The 20259-nt window shown below is 36.6% G+C and overlaps 2 pseudogenes across 2 annotated transcripts; both read right to left on the reverse strand.

Annotated features, from left to right (window-relative positions):
- Positions 1 to 367: 367 nt before the first annotated feature.
- Positions 368 to 2187, reverse strand: LOC114294154 (UDP-glucosyltransferase 29 pseudogene; annotated as a pseudogene). The gene has a single exon (XR_014331233.1). The product of XR_014331233.1 is annotated as a UDP-glucosyltransferase 29 pseudogene (transcript).
- Positions 2188 to 16019: 13832 nt separating this feature from the next.
- LOC114294126 (UDP-glucosyltransferase 29 pseudogene) lies at positions 16020 to 17643 on the reverse strand (annotated as a pseudogene). The gene has a single exon (XR_014331234.1). The product of XR_014331234.1 is annotated as a UDP-glucosyltransferase 29 pseudogene (transcript).
- Positions 17644 to 20259: the final 2616 nt, after the last annotated feature.

Genomic DNA, 20259 nt, shown 5'->3' on the forward strand with positions numbered 1-20259 from the left:
CGTGAATCTATAGCCTTTTGATTTTGAACGATTAATACCTGGTTGTTCTTGTGAATCCAAACAAAAGCCACGTGAATCTGTGACCTTTTAAGTCCATAAAATGAATTTAGGACTGAAACTCCTTAACAATTCTGATGGAATACTCAATATGAACTATTGCCACTAAAATAGATGACTAGACCCATCTAAAATTACCAAAACTGTGAGGGAAGTGCAAAATCAGTAAAAGGAGGAATTACAATATAAGATTTTTTTTTCTTTTCTTTTTTTAAGTAAAAAGAATAACTTTTACTAATAATAACAAATGATCAAACAATACAACCAATTTTCATTCCAACACAACCCAACAACTAATAACAATATCACATACTTATAAAAATTACTTTGAACTTTATTCGTGAATCAATGGACTACATTCAATCTATCCAATTTTCACCAATTTTAGATTTACGCTACACACTTGCTTGGACTACAATTCAAACTAAATTTTCATGGCAGATAGCATTTTGTGAAAAACAAAACCCATCTCCTACTTCAAAAGCACACTAGATATAAAACAAAGACCAGAGTTTCATACAAATAGAAATGAAAACAAATTGAGAAAATGTCCCTACGTAGTAGTATGTGGACAGATTTAGAAATGGAAATGTTTCTTAAAAATAGAAAGCAACAAACCAGATCAAAGCATCTTTTACAGCTCTTTCTAATCTCCCAAATATTTCAACTTACATAGTTGAAGCAACTCTTCTACCAACTCATCAATCTGCTCCTCTCCTTTCATTCTTATCTTCTCACTAAATTCTCTTGCTTTAACTCTTACATCCTCCTCACTTTTCTCCACCACTACCTTCCTTATTACTTGTGCTATCTCTTCTCTGTTGAGTCTTCCATTGATGTCTCTGCTCACCTCCACAGCCACACCCAACTCCTCCGCCAGTTTAGCATTCAATGGCTGCTCCAGATGCATGGGAATGGCTAAAATTGGAACCCCAAACTTTAGGCTTTCCAATACTGAATTCCATCCACAGTGACTTACCAAGCCACCAGTGCTTGAATGGGCTAGAACTCTTGCCTGTGGAGCCCAACCCTCCACAACCAATCCTCTCTCCCCTACCCTCTCAATAAACCCCTGAGGAAGTGCATCTTCAAGCTCAACTCCCTCTTCCTTAGGAAACCTAACAACCCATATGAAATTAACCTTACTAAGCTCTAACCCATGAGCTATCTCTTCAATCTCTTCCTTGGACATAAAATACTCACTCCCAAAGGAAACAAATACAGTGGAGGACTCACCCTTGTTGTCAAGCCATTGTATGATCTCAGAGTGCTCGTTTTCATCGTCGACCATGCCTTGAATAAGTGGACCAACAGGGACAACCCTTTTCTCATCTACAACCGACAGGTAATCGATGTATTTTCCTTCAAGCTCTCTACAAGTGTTGTACAACATAAAGTTGCAAGATGGTTGATCGTTTACAGGGGCAACTTGTCTGTCTTCGAATTTTTTTGTAGCAGTCTCGATAAAATGACGAAACCGCGCTTCATGGAATCCCTGAAGCTGAATTGCCGGAAATGGGAATTCAACACCGGGGTTCTTAACCATATGATGGCTAAAAGAAATCACCATAGCTCCACAAATCATGAACTGAATTGCAGGAATATTATACGACGAAGCAATGGATTGTGCCCATGATGGGCTGAAATCATAAATAACCAAGTCTGGGCGTAGTGTTTTGAGGATGTTGGAAAAGCTTTGGCTTGCCATCTCAAAGGCTGTTTGGAGGGTGGAATTGAGATGAATTGGGAGGCCATTGGTTGTGTGGTAGTGAGGAGGGAGCTCAGGCAATGATGGAAGGTGTATTTCTACTAATTCTATGGAGTGAGAGTACTTATCTGTAATTCTTTTCTTGATGGATTTGAGATTGATTGGTGTTGAACACAGATATATGTGGAAGTTTCTCTGTATGAGTTTTTTGGCAAGCTCTAGGAAGGGAGAGATGTGACCATGGGCTAACCATGGTAGCATTAGGACATTCATTTTGCTCTGTTTTGTATCCATGATCCTCTCTCTCTCTCTCTCTCTCTCTCTCTCTCTCTCTCTCTCTCTCTCTGTTTTGCTCTGTGGTTAGGCTTTTGTATTAGTGATAAATACAATGATGCTGATGCAGTATATATGCATTTATATAACATGATAGTCCAATGAAAAATGAGGCCAATAATATAGAAAATTTATTCCCATGCGGCCCACGCAGATGAATAACTTATTGTTTTGTTGCAATATCTCTTGGACACAGTGAATAATTAATTGATAATATCAGAACCGGCCTAGGCTAAGGCCATTAAGGTCTATGTCTTAACCCCCAAAATATTAGTTTAAGATAGGGACTCAAATTTAGAATAATATTATAGTATATTATAAATACAAATAGGTTCAAATTATTTTTGCAACCGTGCTTGACCCTCAGTGGGGGCGACCCCAACATTCCAAGTGTCACTTATCTTGCTGTGAGAGCAAGACTTGAAAAAAATAAATAAATAAATAAATTTGGGCCAATCAAAAACTAGTGGGGTGGTGGGGATGGTGGGAGTCACCCCTATTGGGGTCTGGGACAGTTTCCTTATTTTTGTTGTTTCAGGACTAATCTAAAAGATCTAAAAATATTCCGTTGAGCCCATAATTGTTTATAAGTGTGGTTTGGCCCAATTGAAATTAAAATATACAAAATGTTAGTGTGGCCTTGAATAAGAAACACTATATATGCATACAAAATGTTAATGGCCCAAAATAGGGCCCCTGATTTATTTTATTTTATTTTTTTATCATATTTTAATGGAATAAATAAATTTGTCCCAATTTTTTTTACTTTTCTTGTTTATCAGATTTTAGTGGAATGAACAATTAATTCAATCTCAATCACATTCATACATAACATATTCAATAAACAACAATGCAACCATACTCATAAACAACATATTCAATAAATAACAATTAATTTAATACATATCCAATACATTTTAATTGAATAAAGTTTTCCAAATTTTGATTTTTTTTTTCTATGAATACATTTTAATATCAATCGACGATAATGATACGAAATAGAATAATTATTTTGTCTTTGTAAACATAAGCCTCCATTTTTATTTTGCCTTATGCCCCCAAAAAATAGGGCCGGCCTGAATAATGTATATAGCAATTATACTGTGGTTTGTTCCATTATGTGAAAACAGAATATTGAAAAGGTCTTCAAAACCAACAAACAAACAAGTGTTCAAAACAAAACAAACAAACAAAAAAAAACCAGCAATGTCAATTCAAGCTCCATGTTACCACTTGGGTCTAGATTGCTTCGAGTCTAGAGGGTGCTATTTGAATTTGTGGAGTCTATCATAGGTGCTGTGCTGATGACTTAAATTATTCATTTTACAGAGTATTTCATACATATTAGTTCAAAAAAAAAAAGGTCAATTATAACATGTTTAATTTTTTGCGTTTGTCATCAAAAAAAAAAATGAACATTCTATTTTTAAAATATATTTGTCGTCTAATTTTAAAAGACATGAAATAAATTGTATATATTATCGGATTGACTTGATTTTTTTTTATGAATAATGGCTCTGTTTGGAAAGCGGGTTTAGGACTTCTTTTAGGCTAAAATCCACAACAATACAAAATAGTAAAATAACTAATAAGAGAAAATGTCACATTAAACCCATATTCATTTTATTTTTTCTCTCACAAATATCACATTTAACTCTAAAAAAATCCAATCATCTTCCCAAACACAAAAATTTTAACCTATTAAAATAGCCAAAAACTAAAAATAGTCTACTAAAATAGCCAACTTCTCAAACGAAAACAATATATGCATGGATGACCTTACAAAATAAATCATTCAAATTATCAAAATAAAATTTATGATAAATCCCAAGTCCAACAAAAAAAATTATATACATATATTTGGAAGACATTTTGTCAATGTTTGTTTTTGGAGAAATTTCGTCAATGTTATTGGGCTAAGAATTGCTTAATTCAATTTTTATTCATTTATTATTATTACAAAAAAAGACGTGGCTCAGGTTTAGCCAGACCCATCGCCGGACTAGGCTCCTAGTGTCGAACCAGCAAACTAGAATCGGGAGACACAAGGGTACCACACTAAGGTAATGGAGACTCAATTACGGATTGAAGAGTTTTTCATGCTGAGCTCTATGTACTGAACCCATCCCAGGGGTTGCTTAATTCAATTCAAGATCGGTTCTAGAAAATTAATTTAGTAGTAAGCAATAACGAAGCTTAAAGAAAGGTAAGGAACACGTGAGTGACTCAGGTATAATGAAAATAATAATAAAATAATAAAAAATATTGTTACATAAATTTAAAAATTAGATCTATTTTTTTAAATCCAGCGATATATTAAAAAGATAATTAATTAATAATTAAATATTCTGTGACTCAAGCTTAGCCAAATCCCATCGCCGGACAAGATTTCTAATGTTGAACCAACAAAGTGTAACAGGAAAACGCAAGGATACCACACTAAAAAGTGACGGAGACTCAATTACGGATTAAAGAGTTTTTAATGCTAAGCTCTATGCACTGAACCCATCCCAGGGGTTGCTTAATTCAATTTAAGATCGCTTCTGGAAGAATAATTTAGTAGTAAGCAATAATGAAGCTTAAAGAAAGGTAAGGAATACGTGAGTGACTCAGGTATAATGAAAATAATAATAATAAAAAAAAAAATTTTGCTACCCAAATTTAAAAAGAAAATTGCTTCGTAGTTTGAAATTTTAGAGGCTGAAGTGACCCAAATACCAAAACGACGTTGTTTTGGTCTTTTGTTTTTCTTCTCTTTTCTCTCTGAAACAGAGAGACGAGAGAAGAAAGAAGAAGGAAGAGAGAACAAAGCATCCACCAGCACCGTCATCACCGTCGCAAACCCCTCCATCCATCGACACCGCCATCACCGTTGCCCATTGCGACCCTCCTCTGTGTGTATACACACATAGATCTGTGTATATCTCTCTCTCCCTCTGTTCTCTTTCTCTTCTTTTCTTCTTCCTCCTCTCCTTTTCTCCTTCTTCTTCTTCCTCCTCTCCTTTTCTCCTTCTTCTTTTTGTTCTCCTATCTCTACTCTCTATTCTTTTCTTCTTCTTCTTTTGCAATGAAATGTATCTCTCTCTTTCTATTCTTCCTCTTTTCTTTTCTTTTCTTTTCCTTTCTATTCTTTCTTCTTCTTCTTTTTAGACTGTTGGCTTGCCAGAAGAGAAAGGAAAAAGAGAGAGGAAAGGAATAAGAGGAAGAAGGGGGAAAAAAAATTGATTTTGATTTTAGTTTGGATTCAGAAAGAACAAAGGAAGAAGAGGAAGAAGAGAGGTGGAGGAAGAAAAAAAGAGAAAAAGAAAAAAAAAAAAAAAAAAAAGTTCAAGCTACCTAGCGGGATTGATTTAAAAATTAGACCTACTTTCTAAGTCCAGTGATATGTCAAGAAGATAATTAATTAATAATTAAATATTCTCTAATTGTCAACCAATTATCTTTTTCACATATCATTAAATCTATAAAATGAGTTTAAAAAGTGAACTATTATATTATTTTTCATAATAAAATAATCCATCGAATTGATGTTTAAAAAACAAAAAAGCAATTCAATCAGATAAATAAATGGTTTGGTGCTTTGTTTTATGAAAAATGTTAGGAATACAAAATAAATTATTAAAAAGTTTATCGAATCACTCGTATGGATGTGAAATCCATACTCATGTGAAACTCACGCTCATTTAAATATTTGATATATTTTTTAATAAAAAATTTGGTATCTCTAACACTGTTGTTTTATTGTGTGAGCACATAAAATTCTATGTTTGTTTTATGTTGGAAAAGTATACTTTTCCAAAAAATATGTAACATATTTCACTTATGTTGGAAAATTTTAGAGAAAATTAGTTTAAGGTCCCTTTCTCATTTTTGGTAATGGAAGAGATCCACAATATTTTTTTATAATGTTTAAGATCCCTTCCCGTATATCGCAGAGAAATTTAACTTTCTCAAATCAAACTCATTTCTCTCTCTCTCTCTCTCTCTCTCTCTCTCTCTCTCTAAATCCCAACCTCACTTCACTCCCTTCAATGGTCGTCGCCGTCACTTCCACCTCCGCCTCCACCGCCTTCACCGCCATGAGACTGGGTGACCCTCGCAACCCCAATCGATAACTCGGACATGATCGTCACATTCTCTCGCAACAGATCCCTCATAGTCTAGCACCTCACTAAGGAAGATAAAGTCTATGGCCTCCCTTGCCATCGCCTTACCGGCCACTCTCACTTCGTTAGAGATGTCGTCATCTCTTCCGATGGCTAGTTTGCTCTCTCCGACAGCTGAGATCAGACTGCTATTTTCTCTAAGATTATGAATCCAAATGGACGGTGAGATCAGCTTCAATACATGTAGGGGTTATGATTTTTGGGCATAACAAAATTAAGATGGATTAGCATAAGATAGATTTGAGAAAGTTCCTGGTATGATTTTGTTTTTTGTTTTTTTTTTTTAATCTGTAAAAGTTTGATATATTTTGGTTTTAGTTCTACTAAATATTATATTGCAATGAATAAATTTAGCTACATAGCCTATCAACTGAAATTGATCTCTTGCTAGCTAGTGAATAAGGCACTACCTGCAAAACAAGATTTGAGTATTATTGTAAATGTAAATTTCCTTTATTTATTTCTCTCCTACCAGATTTGAGTATTATTGTAAATGTAAATTTCCTTTATTTATTTCTCTTCTACGAATTCTTAATTGAAATTACTCCATCTAAGGAAATAAACTAGACCAATTTTAAACATTAATTTAAAATTAGAAGATCAAGGATGCTTTTACTTCAAGTTTTGCTCGTCTCCTAGGCAAAAAAATAAGTTGTAAACAATGAAAAAAAAGGCATCTAGGGATGATCAAACATGAAATCAATGTGAGAGAGAGAGAGAGAGAGAGACTCTGAACTCATTTCCTAGTTCCTAGGTCAATAGTTGAATTAATTGATCAAAAATCCAAATGAGAATGATCTGAGAGGAAGAAGAAGCATAAGGCATAGAAAAACATGTCTTAGGAATGCAGAAACAAAGCAATTCCAAGCCCTCAAAATGCATTCCAGGAGGCTCTGTTCTTGCACTGTTATGTCCTTTTTGTAGACGCGCCCGAACGTCAACGGCTCCACGCACGAAATGGCGCAGAATCCGCTTTGTTCATTAGGCTTACTCAACTCGAACTCATTGTCACGGTTCTAAATCTAATCTCACAATGTGCGATGTAAGACCGATAAATCACCAAAGAGTCCAAATCCGGCAAATCGTTTTGAAAAACTGATTTTTATAAAGAAGTGTCAAACATGGACTGTTTTGCCAAATACAGAGTCGCCACCTAAATATTTTATTTTGGAAAAATTTAGAAAACCCTAACTCGTGCCTAAGGCCACGTGTCCGTCATCACCAAAGTTACCTCAGCTCGGGAACTTGGGTACGAGAGGGGAAGGTCATGCAATGAGCACCCCCGCTCGCCCGATCAAAGATCGGCCTGTACTAAACATGATATTTTGTTTTTGAAAACACATGTGCTCTAATTCCGTTTAATTAACCTAGAATTACTATGTGATGCGCACAGCATACAAGTATAGACTAGATCGCCTAAGTTGGAACAAAACATTGCATATCCGTTTGTTTGAAAATGGTTTAAAGTTTGCTACTCACAAGTAGGCTAAATCGAGGATTTGGTGAATTGTCCAAATTCAAGTAATCGAACCTTCACCCATAAGCATTCAGGCAGTTATAACAAATAAGCAGTTAGCCTTATTGCAAGCATGCTTTCATGGCAATCAATAACACACATGCAGTATGCTAAAGCGTAAACACTCACAGTGTACTCCAAGCCAAAACAAAGAACTAGTTAGAAATCATGCGTGATCTTAGTTCATGTTAAGATGGCTAATGCAACACATGCGAAATGCAGTTAAGATAGGCTCGGCTACCTAGGATGTCATGTGAAATGCAGCTAGATAACATGTTGTTGAACACGTATTCAAGTAAATGTTTGAAAGTACAATGTGGTTAGTATGATGCGCCGAGCCCGGTGCATGCAATACAAATGAATGGATGCACGCATGCAAGCATAAGGTATGCTAAATGAAACATGCCCTAGAACTAACCATCATAAGCGGTTAAGTAAAAAAGGAGAAAGAAATGGGGATTGGAAGACATGCATCACATACACGCACGCTTATTACAACAATTGGCCCTCTTGAGAGAGAGTCCGAATAAGAAGTTAACTAGCTAATCTAAGCTAATAAAACTAATTATTACAAAACGAATAAGCTAATTAATTAACCCTAGTTAACTAACTATTACAAAACAATTAAGCAGCTAAACACATAAATTAATTAGGTACAAACGAATGCTTAATCTAGCTAAGTAAAGAAGCTAAATAAAGCAGGAAAACAGGAGGTTCTCAGAGAGAGAAGACTGGATGCATGCTCGGTTGCCTCGTTCGGAAATCCGTCGTGATACCCCAATTTACCTCTGTTTGCAATTGTCCTCAGAATTTTGCATAAAGCTCCAGAAAGCTGAAACTCCACCTTAGGAACCTATGGGAGGGTGGCCGACCACCTAGGGGTGCCACCAGCCATAGCCGACCAGTTGTCTTTGTTGAAAGCCAGAAAAAGTGGTCGGCCAGCTAGTTTTTCTGGCTGGCCGACTAGTTGTTACTGCCAAACTCCAGTTTTCTGTAACAGAAAGCAAGAAAGGGCATGTCAATGTATTTGCAAGATATGTGTGCACAACCACCCTCCCTATCATTTCATAAGCTCAAGGGAGTGTGGTTCTCGACCCTCGGTCCACCAATCGCGCATTTCAATGCATGATGGCCGGGAGGCAAAGTTGCACGATTCAATATGAAAATGAATGCACACATAAACACATAATGCCTAGAACTCTATCATGTATGATCAAGAGCGTTGGCGACCCGAAATTAAGGCACGTTTCATCACTTTAAGTATGAAACGTCCCTCTTTCCCGTGTTTGGACTAACACCTATTCCAAACAAAATGCAACACATAACATGGCATGCACAATGCTATGTAACATGGAGTATGCACAAATGCAATGCAACACAAGCATGCAAATATGCAATATAACTTAAGCATGCAAACATGCAATCCAACATGAACAACCTAACAAAGCTAATGGCATGCACAATGCACAATGCTAAGAACAACAACTAGCATACACAATGCTATGACAACTAGCATATACAATGCAATGAACATAGTACACACAAATGCAATGAAACAGCATGGCAAACTCAATGCAATGAACTACATGGCATACACAATGCTCAATGGACTTAAACCAAAATGGATAAACTTCAGCCATGCCCAAATCAGTGGCCATAATGATGAAACCAAGGCACAAAAGGCAAGGTATGCATGCACAATGCATTGGCCATTCAACTAGGCCCAAGAGCACAACCGTTAAGAAGGCTCAAAGAGTGACAAATGTGTAAGTGTAATAACACTAAATGCACTGAAATAAGGTATGAAATGGTACCAAACCATTCAAACAAAGAAAGCATGGCATGCGAAGGTCCTAAAGCATGAAAGCTAATAAAGAGGACTACAAAGGAGGCATGCAATACATGGCAAATATGCATGAACCAACCATGGGCAAAGCTGATGTAGGTCAAAACATGGACCAAAACATGCTAAGATGGAGGCTCAAAGACCTAGGCATACAAGCATACACACTAGGTCACAAGTAAGGCAACAATGCACAACACTCAAAAGGCACTTAAAGAGTGAATGAAGTGGGAACATGGTAATACTACATGCTCTGAAATGAAGTATTAAGTGATGCCAAATCATCAAAATAGCTCAAAGATAGCATGCAGGAGTCATCAAAGCACAAAGCTAGCAATGCCAATTGCACTACAGCTATACAAAGCATGAAGCATATGGCTAAGGCAACCCAAAACAGTCCTAGAACATGTCAAAATAAGTCTAAAACATGGATGGAAGGAAGCCAAAACAAGCTAGCATGAGGGGCACGAGGCATGATGCATACAAGGCAAATAAGGTGGATTATACTACACCTATTAAGACCAAGCATGAGATGGCTTAACCAACAAAAATCAGAGTTATATCATGACATAATAACCTCAAAAATACACTGAAATAATGGCTTGCAAGCTTAGGTATGAAGGCATACGCAATGGTTCATGTTAAGGCATAAAGGGGCAAACCCTCCAATGCATTGAATGGATGATAAATGCAAGAGCATGATCATGAAACATGGACTGAAATCACATTATAAATGATGCCAAATCATTCAAATAGTCCAAGTAATGCATGCTAGTAGACTTGACACACAAAGCTAACAAGCTAAAATGCATTATAGCTATACAAAGCAAGTCATGCATGGCCAAAACAACCAAAATTAGAGCTAAAGCATGTTAAAACATGGACAAAAGCTTCTTGAAGTTAAGCCAAAAACATGCTAGAATGACATGTTAAAACATGATGCATGTTAGGCTATTTCATGGAATTGCACTACAAGTGCATGAGGCATGCAAGAGGTGACCAAACCAAACCCTAATAAAGGTATGACATGGCAAAACATCACCAAAAACATGTTGAAATAGAAACAAAACAAACTAGAATGACATGCTACTTCATGAAGCATACAAGACTAGTTTGTGTGATTTACACTACAAGTGTATTAAGCATGCATGTAGTGACCAAATCAAGTAAAAACGGTGGCATGCATGTAACAACCCTCGTCACTGTTTACCGATTAACCACTGATTACTGCTAAACTGAGACTGATTATGATTGATAACTGAAGTAATTGAACTGATTGAAATACTGAACTAACTGACTGAAATCCGAAACTGATTGATTGACTATATCTGTTTAAATGCATTTTTATCTGTTGCCTGTTAATTGATCTGTTCGTGTTTTTATGGTTAAATTGCGAATTGAAGGCCTTATCGACGGCCGAATCTGAAACTGATTGATGTTCTGTGTTAGTTAGAATTTGTAGGATTTTATGGCATATTTATCTAAAAACTGGTTATATATGATTAAATTAGATTAAATATTGACATTGCATAGTTGGCCTTATTTCCATTTTGCCATCCTTAGTGGCCACTACCTCAACATGGTGAGCCTTATTACACTTAGACACACGTTGTTCAGCCACATTTGAGAAGCCAACCGACCAAGATAGAGAGTGAGAGAGAGTTGAGTTGTTCTTGAGAGTTTTGGCTTGAATCTTGAAGAATTGAAAGCTTAAGTGCATAATTGAGCCTCTAGATTTGTAATTGAGGAACCTAGGTATGAATTTCATCCTTCTTATTGTGTATTTAAGTTCCTTCTAGCATGGATCATGGTAGTTTAAAGAGCTAAGTCAAGAATTGGTTCATTAATGTTGGATTGGAGTTCATTCGATGCATGCATGTTTGAATTGTTGAATTTTGAGTTGCTTCCATGGAGAATTATCACATGCATGCTCATAGTTATGTTAAGTCCATGTTTTCATCTTGTCCTTGGAAGGAATTGGCTCATTAGAGCATGAAATTGAGCTTTGAAATGGTTTAAATTCATGCATGTTTGCATGTTCCTCATATTCATGGAAATTTGTTTGAATTGGATTTATTTGAAACACCCTTGGGCTTTGATTTTACAAATTGAGCTTTGAATCATGTTAAAGTATGAGTTTTGATGTGTTTTCTGGAAAATTGGCCTAAGAGGATCGAAATTTATAATTTAAAACTTGGTTTTGAGCTTGAGGTTCAAATCTGGCATTTCTAGAATTTGAACTCACGCTCGAGCGGGGTGACTGGCTCTCGAGCGTGGAAATCGTGCTCCCAGCATTTTGTTCTGTTTTGAAGTCCGCTCGAGCGGAATAATTGACGCTCGAGCGGGACATTGTGTCTCATGCTCGAGCCGGTGTCGAGCGCCCAATCGAGCGTGATTTTCGCCTATCCAGCACTTTTGACTGTTTTGCAGAACGCTCGAGCGGGTAAGTCTACGCTCGAGCGGAAACCTTTGTCTGCATGTCCGCTCGCGCGGAGTAACCTACGCTCGAGCGTGACCCCTGTTTTCTGAAAACTATGAAAATGTTTTTCAAGTGCATCTTTGCATCCTCATCTCATCCTAGGCATTCTTAGGCCTAGTTTAAGGCGTCTTAATGAGGATATAGATGTAGAACACACCGAGGCAAATTAGGGATTAAGTTGTTATCTTTCCCAACTGTGTAGCTTAGTGTGTGTTCGATCTGTAACTGTGTAGGGTTGGCGACTGGGGACGCGCTCTAGCTTTACCGTAGCCCAGAAACTCTGTGAGTAACAACTGTGTAAAGATATGTTCAAAATGATTATCTTCTGAACAATTGAACTGTATTGCTTTCTGAACTGATACTGTTAATTGAATGAATGTATGTCTTATATTCTGAACTGTATTGTGGCATCCTTAGCAACTACTGTTTACTGTTACCGTTACAGAGATCTCTGTCGGTTCCCTTGTTGGAACCACTACTGTTTACTGATAGATGGCCATCATTTATTGCTCGGTCTTTTAAGACCTACTGTTTACTGTACTGTTATGCTAATGGATGTACCACATATGACTGTATCGACTGAATGACTGAAATACTGATTTAATGAACTGTTTTCATTACTGTAAGGACATTCATTATTAACCCTTTTACGCATTGTGTCATTTACTGGGCTTTAGCTCACTGCTCATATATTTACGTAGGTGTACAGGCACCAGACCGCAGCTAGAAGCATCGGGGTAAACTCTAGTTTTGTCGAGCCAACCTATGTGCCTCAATGCGAGGTTCCGAGCCTGTCAAGTTATGGCTTAGAGGTGTTTTAGTTCCCCCTTCTGTCTCTGTAACCATTTTGTTTACTGTACTGTACTGTACTGTACTGTTTAATAGGGATTAGGTCCCTGAACTGAATGATTGCATATATGTACATACTATTTTGTCTGACTGTATATATTTGAATGAAAATTCTTTTTGCATACAGATTATCACAACTCATTGGACATTGTTTATTTACTGTATTGGCTTCCGCCAGCCCCTATACTCTGTATTACTGTATTACTGTTAAACAGGCCTTCGGTAATCTCGGATTACTGGCCGGTTACGGTGCTAAACGCATAGGGACGGGTTTGGGTAGGGACGGGTTTGGGTCGTGACAATGCCACAACGAAATAACCACAAATACATGCTAAGATATAGCCAACATAAGCTTAACAAACATGCTCACACATGAGGCATTCAAGACAAGTATTGAAGACACAAGGAGAGGGGATGACCCTCTCCGTTTTGGGACCTCAAAAGACCCTTTCCACCACTGAAATTCCTCTGAGTTTCAGTGGTGAGAAGGCCAAAACAAGGTGGTCCCAAAGGCTCACAAAGAAAACACAAAAGCAAGGCCAAACAAGGCCTAAGAGGGGGTAAACAACCCCAAACACAAAAGTGACCTTAAACAAAGATCTTAAGCACCAAAATTCAGAACTTTTTGTAGTTAAGAGTTAAGCTTAAAACAACGTGAAAGTAAGGCTAAAAGCTTAAGCAAAAATGGGGGTTTAAAACGTTAAAGGCTCACCCTTGAAGACCACCTTCAAAGCTATAACTCCAGCAACTTTTTCAAGCTTAAACCAAGCCAAAAATTCCAAAACCAGCTCCTAAGCACCTCAGCAACAAAGGGATGGTGTTTGAGTGTGTGTTTGTGTACAAAGTGAGACAAAACTACACTTTAGGGCACAAAATAAGAACAAACAAAGAGATATAGATACAAGAGTGTATGTATCTCTCAAACCTCCAAATTCTAAACCTAGAGGAGGGAGGAGGTGGTTCTCTCTTATAGAGAACCAAAAGCAAAGCTTCTAGGAGAAGCTAAGGTTCAAGACCATCCCTCCATACAGGTGTATGGAGGATAGCTTCAGTGCCCCCCAGCTGTGACAGCTGGAGGAAAATATTTTCAAAAAGGTGACAAAAAGCAGCCGACCACTTTAAGTGGTCTCCCAAGAAAACAACTGGTCTGCCATGGTGGGAGATGATCAGCACACTGAAAACAAGGCAGGAGTGGGGTGGCCGACCAGAAAATGTGGCCCAAATACCAAGGAAACCAATTGTCAGATCAGAAAACTGGCTGGCGGGAAGAAAAGTGGTCTCAAAGGGGAAATACTGGTCTCCCACCCTTGTACCACCTTTCAAACAAGGAAAACAAGGTTTGTACCAAAAACAAACCAAAACGGATGCAAGACGGAAGTTCGGGAGGCAAAGCGCGCAGCTAGGAGCCTCGAAAACTAGCTGACAAGCACCAAAAGTGGTCTCTCAAACCACAGTGGCCCTCTAGGCCAATGAAACAAGGTGTGGTTCAAAAACCACACCAAACGGAGAACATTAAGCAGTCCCGAGACAAAGCGCGCGGCCGAAGGCTCCGAAAATGGAAAACTGGTCTCCAAACGGGAAAAGTGGTCTACGACCACAAAGAGATGGTCTACAAGACCTCTCCCTCCCTCCAAGGAAGAGAAAACAAGGTTTGGTCCGCAAACCGAGCCAAAGCGCAAAGAGTTCAGAGGCCTAGAGGCAAGGCACTCGGCCAAAACTCCAGAAACTCGAAACGAGCACAACATGCACTATCACCGAGCGCTCAATCGATGACGTCTGAGTCTTAAGGTCGGTCAGAAATGGGGTGTCTACACTTTTCTCTTTATCACCCTCCTGACAATCATAATCTTCAACAAGAGAGAGATTGAGGTTTATGATTTTCAACTAAAAAAAGATTGTGAGGGAGAATTTCTCTAGGTTGGAGAGGGGGAATTTCTCTAGTTTGATTGAATTTCTCTAGTTAGAAGGGAATTTTCTCTAAGTTTTTGTGATTTTTTTGGAATTTCTCTGGGTAGGAAATGAATTTTCTCTAGATTTTTGTAAATTTCTCTAGGTTAAGGTGGATTTCTCTAGACTAAGAGAATTTCTCTGGGTTGAAGTGAATTTCTCTGAAAAGTTCAGAGAAATTTTCTGAATTGAATTTTCGCTGGATCAATTTTTTTCTAAATCGATGTTGAGGGACCTTAGACATTATGAAAATATTGAGTGTCCTTTATACTATAAAATCTTAATACTAGAGAAAATCCACAAAATTCTATGTGTGAGCATATAAGGTATACTTTTCCAACATAAATGAAATATGTTACATATTTTTTGGAAAAATTATATAAAAAAAAATTCAAGATTTGACCCTTATAATAAAATAAATCATGAATTTTTAATTTTGTTAATTTAAGCTCTAAATTTTTTATTTGTTTTCAATCTGAATCATTTGCCTATTTCCATTAAGTAAAATCGATGGATAAATTGATATTTCAATCATTAAACTCAATAAAAATGGGTATTTTAGATATTTTATGTATTGACTTTAATGACTAAAATATTATTTTTTCATCTGTCTTTGTTAATAATTCGAAATTGATTTTGTTACAAAGATCAAAACTTGGATTTTTTTTTTCTTTGTAATTGTCCCTACTTTTTTTTTTTTGGGGGGGGGTGTAATTTTGAAGATTGAAATAGTTTAAATAGATTGAAATTTTTTTAATTATCTTCAATTGAGAAATATATATTTTTTATTTTTTTATTTTTAACTTAAAGAAATTATACCAAACAGAACCTATTAACAATTCTAATGGAATACTGGATATAAACTATGCTAATTATTCAGTAATTTCGGAGTATGAACATAAGTATTCTATGATATTGTGATTGGAGGAGAAACTGGGTAGGTGGAGCATTGTGTTGAGTGATTGAAGAAGATAAGAGGATAGAATAAATTATGATTAATTAGAAATACGGACACGTAATACTTCAAGAATAACATATAATTTCCCATGAAGTATCACCACTAAAATATATGACCAAATCCATCTAAAATAACAAAAATTGTGAGGAATGCGCAAAATCAGTATAAGAAGAAATTAAATAAGATTTTTTTTTCCTTGATAAGTAAAAACAATAAAGTTTTACCAATAATAACAAAGGATCAAACAGTACAACCAATTTTCATTCAAGCACAACCGAACAGTAAACAACAATACTGTATATTTATAAAAATTATCAAAAAAATTATTTAGATCACATTTAATCCTCCCAAATATTTCAACTTACAAAGTTGAAGCAACTCTTCAACCACCTCATCTAGCTCTTCCTCTCCTTTCATTCTTATCTTCTCACAAAATTCTCTTGCTTTAATTCTTATATCCTCCCCACTTTTCTCCACCACAACTTTTCTTATCACTTGTGATATGTCTTCTCTATTGAATCTGCCATTGATGTCTCTGTTGACCTCCATAGCTACACCAACCTCCTCCACCAGTCTAGCATTCAATGGCTGATCCAAATGCATTGGCATGGCTACAATTGGAACCCCAAATTTTAAACTTTCCATTATTGAATTCCATCCACAGTGACTCACAAAGCCACCAGTGCTTGAATGGGTTAAAATTCTTGGCTGTGGAGCCCAACCCTCCACAACCATTCCTCTTTCTCCTACTCTCTCAATAAACCCCTTAGGCAGTGCTTCTTCAAGCTCAACTTTCTCTCCCATAGGAAACCTAACAACCCATATGAAATTAACATTGCTAAGCTCTAACCCATGAGCTATCTCTTCAATCTCATCCTTGGACATAAAGTACTCACTCCCAAATGAAACAAACACAGTGGAGGAGCCACCCTTGTTGTCAAGCCATTGTATGATCTCAGAGTGCTCGTCTTCATCGTCAATTTCTCGAACAAGTGAACCGACAGGGACGATCTTCTTCTCAATTAAAACCGACAGATAATCGATATATTTTCCTTCAAGCTCTCTAAAAGTGTGGAACAAAATAATGTTGTGAGATCGTTTCATGGCATCTACAACACCCTCTTCTTTGTTTTTGTCTTTGTTTGCAGAAGCCTTTTTGATCAAATTGCGAAACCGGGTTTCATGGAATCCCCGAAGCTGAATTTCCGGAAATGGGAATTCAGCACCACCGCGTTTCGTGAACATGTGAAGGGTGGAAGAAGTCATCGCAGCTCCAGTAGGTATGAAATCAACTGCAGGAATGCCATAGGAGGAAGCAATGGTTGGTGCCCAAGGCAGGTTGAAGTCATAAATAACCAAATTTGGGGTTAGTGTGTTGAGGATGTTGGAGAAGCTTGGGATTGCCATATCAAAGGCTGTTTTGAGGGTAGGGATGAGATGGGTTGGGAGGCCATTGGTGGTGTGGTAGTGAGGAGGAAGATCAGGGGAGGATGGAAGGTGGATTTCTACTAATTCAATGGAGTGAGAGAAGTTTTCAGTGATTCTTTTCTTGATGGAACTGAGATTGATTGGTGTAGAACAAAGATATACGTGAAAGTTTCTGTGCGTGAGTTTCTTGGCTAGCTCTAGGAAGGGAGAGATGTGACCATGGGCTAGCCATGGAAGCATTAGGACACTAGCAATGCTCTGTTTTGTGTACATTATTTATCTCTCTGCTTCGGGCCTCCGTTTTGGTGATTGATGATCAATACAATGCAACAATTGTTGTTTAGCTCAATGATATATATGTATGCGCGTTTTATAAGGATTGAGGTTTATGCAAGTAAAAACTAGAGGTGGTGCGTGAATCCAATCCGATAATATAAAAACTCAGAGGAATAGAGAAAAGGCTATGGTGTCAGTGCTTGCGTATGGACTTTTGCCACATATGAATGATCAATTTTTTTAGGGGGAATTTACTGATGAATGAAATGACAAAAATTATTTATAAAAAAATAATAAATATTAATAATTAAAATCATATTTTATATATTTTTTTGTAAATAATTTTTTCTGATTGTGTTAGATTCAAATTAATTAGGAAAAATCATAAGTTATCGTTTGGCAAAACATTTTTTAGTTTGCTTTTTGAAATTGAGACTTTTTTAGTCGGGAATTAAAAAGTTTATTTAAGTTGACTTTTTTTACTTTTGTGAAAAAATAAAATAATTATGATTTGAGTGAGACATTTTATCTTATTAATTTTTTAATTTATTTTGTTTTTTAGTGATTTATTTTCTCCAATCATGATTGCAAAACAAAACCTAAATAAGTGGGACATTAATAGAAAAATAATTACTTTATAGATTGTGTGTGTGTGTGTGTGTGAGAGAAAGGACTGTATCAAGCATACGAAGGACTTGTATCATTCCTAACTCGACCCCGCTACGTAACTCGAAAAAGTTTGGCTCGGATTTGGCTCGACACCAAAACGACGGTGTCTTTTTTTTTTTTTTTCCTTTTTGTTGCAAAAGGAAGAAGAAGAAGAAGAAGGGTGGAGAAGAAGAGAAGGAAGGAGGAAGGAGGAAGAAGGAGGAGGAGGAAGGAGGAGGAGGACTGGAGGAGGCATAATCACAGGGGGAGGGGGAGGAGGAAGCGGAGGCGGAGGCGGGGCCGGAGGCGACGGCGGTAGTGCTGCGACGATCGGCGGCGGCGAGGCGACGGCGGTGGTGCTGCGACGATCGCCTCTCCTCCTCTCTCTTTCTCCCTCTCTCCTCCTCTTTCTCTTTTCCTCTCTTCTTCCTCTCTTTTCTCCCTCTTTCTCCTCTGTCTCTGTCTTCGAATTCGAATTCGAGCCAAAATCTTCCACTTTTTTCGAGCTATCAGTCATTTTCGTTCCCAACTAATTCCCCAATTAACTACAAGCGCGAGTATTGTTACCAAAATATATATTTAAAAGTCTGCCCAATATGTGGTGTTTGGGATGTAAAGTTTTGGTTAAAATAATCAATAAAGACAAAAAATATATATGTTATATTTTATATATCAATCAATTAATTTTTCTCTCGCAACTATTTATATAACGAAAAAAAAAAATCATACTTCATCCTAAACACACAACTTTTTTCATATGATAAAATAGCCAAATAACTAAAATAGTCAACATTCCAAACCAGCACTTAAATTCATTTTGTAAATAAATCTCACAAAATATCCACTTAATCTTTAATACACTTTCAAAATTTGGACAAATTTCTTGTTTTTTTAATTTTTAAATTTTTTTGAGATGGTAGCTTTTCTCATATATATGTATATATATATATAATATAAAAAAATTAAAATTAAAAAAAAAAGAAGAAGAAGAAGAAGAAGAAGAAGAAAGAAAGATGTCCATCAATTTTGTTTTATTCTTGTTGACCTAATTTTTGGAGAAAAAAAAATGATAGTTTAGGGAGAACGAAAAATTACACAAATAAAAAAAAAATTTGATTATCTCAAGTTTAGAAAGAAATATTTTAATTTTTAATTTCTAATTATTTTTTTAAAAGAAAAAATTAGGGGTGCAACTTGGGCGGGTTCGCTCGGGCTGGAGGGTTGCGCAAGCCCAACTCGAATTGTGTTTGGCAGTGCCCAAACCCGTTCAAGCCCGACCATCAACCAGAGCTTGGCTGCCCAAGCTTGGATCAAGCTTTATAATCTGAACTCGGGTTAGCTCGACTTGTTCGAATTTCACAAGAAACATGATGATATTACAACAAGAAGCCATTTTTTATCCTTTCATATTGACAATCCTTTCATATTGACAGGAGAAACTAGGAAAAAAACTTCAACTAAACATCATCTATGTAGATGCATACCCTGATTAAGTATTGAACACCACAATCCAATAAGCAGTTAATTTCATCATTATTTGAACTCCCGCAAATGCAGCAGCATAATGCATTCAAATCTAAAATAGAGGACTGGCAATGATGCATTTCAGTAGATCTGAACCATAGCCCAAAATGATCAGCATCTTCATGATTAAACTATTGCAATTCATAGATGAAGGCTAAGATAAATATTTTGCTATTAGCCAGACTAGTAAAATATTAATCAAGATACAAGAGTATAATTGGATTGCTTACTTGGAATCCTTAAGAGCAGAATCATCTACACAGATGAAATCCTTCCTTGATCAAACTTAGTGGTCCTTATTCCTCTCTCTGTCGTTCTTCAACTCTTTGAGGAAGAAATAAGAGTCTGAGACGCAGAGAGAGAAAAAAAGAATAGATAGGGTTTAGTATTTACTTCTAATGGTTCAAGTATAAGATTCTAATCTAAAGGCCAAAGCCTAGCAATAAAATAAAGTAAAATCTAAGGGCCACCTCTTTATACATATATTATATAATTTTTTTAATAATATATAAAATACAACTCAGGTT

Source organism: Camellia sinensis, chromosome 1 (assembly GCF_055761805.1).
Source record: "Camellia sinensis isolate YWXY chromosome 1, ASM5576180v1, whole genome shotgun sequence".
Lineage (NCBI taxonomy): Eukaryota > Viridiplantae > Streptophyta > Magnoliopsida > Ericales > Theaceae > Camellia > Camellia sinensis.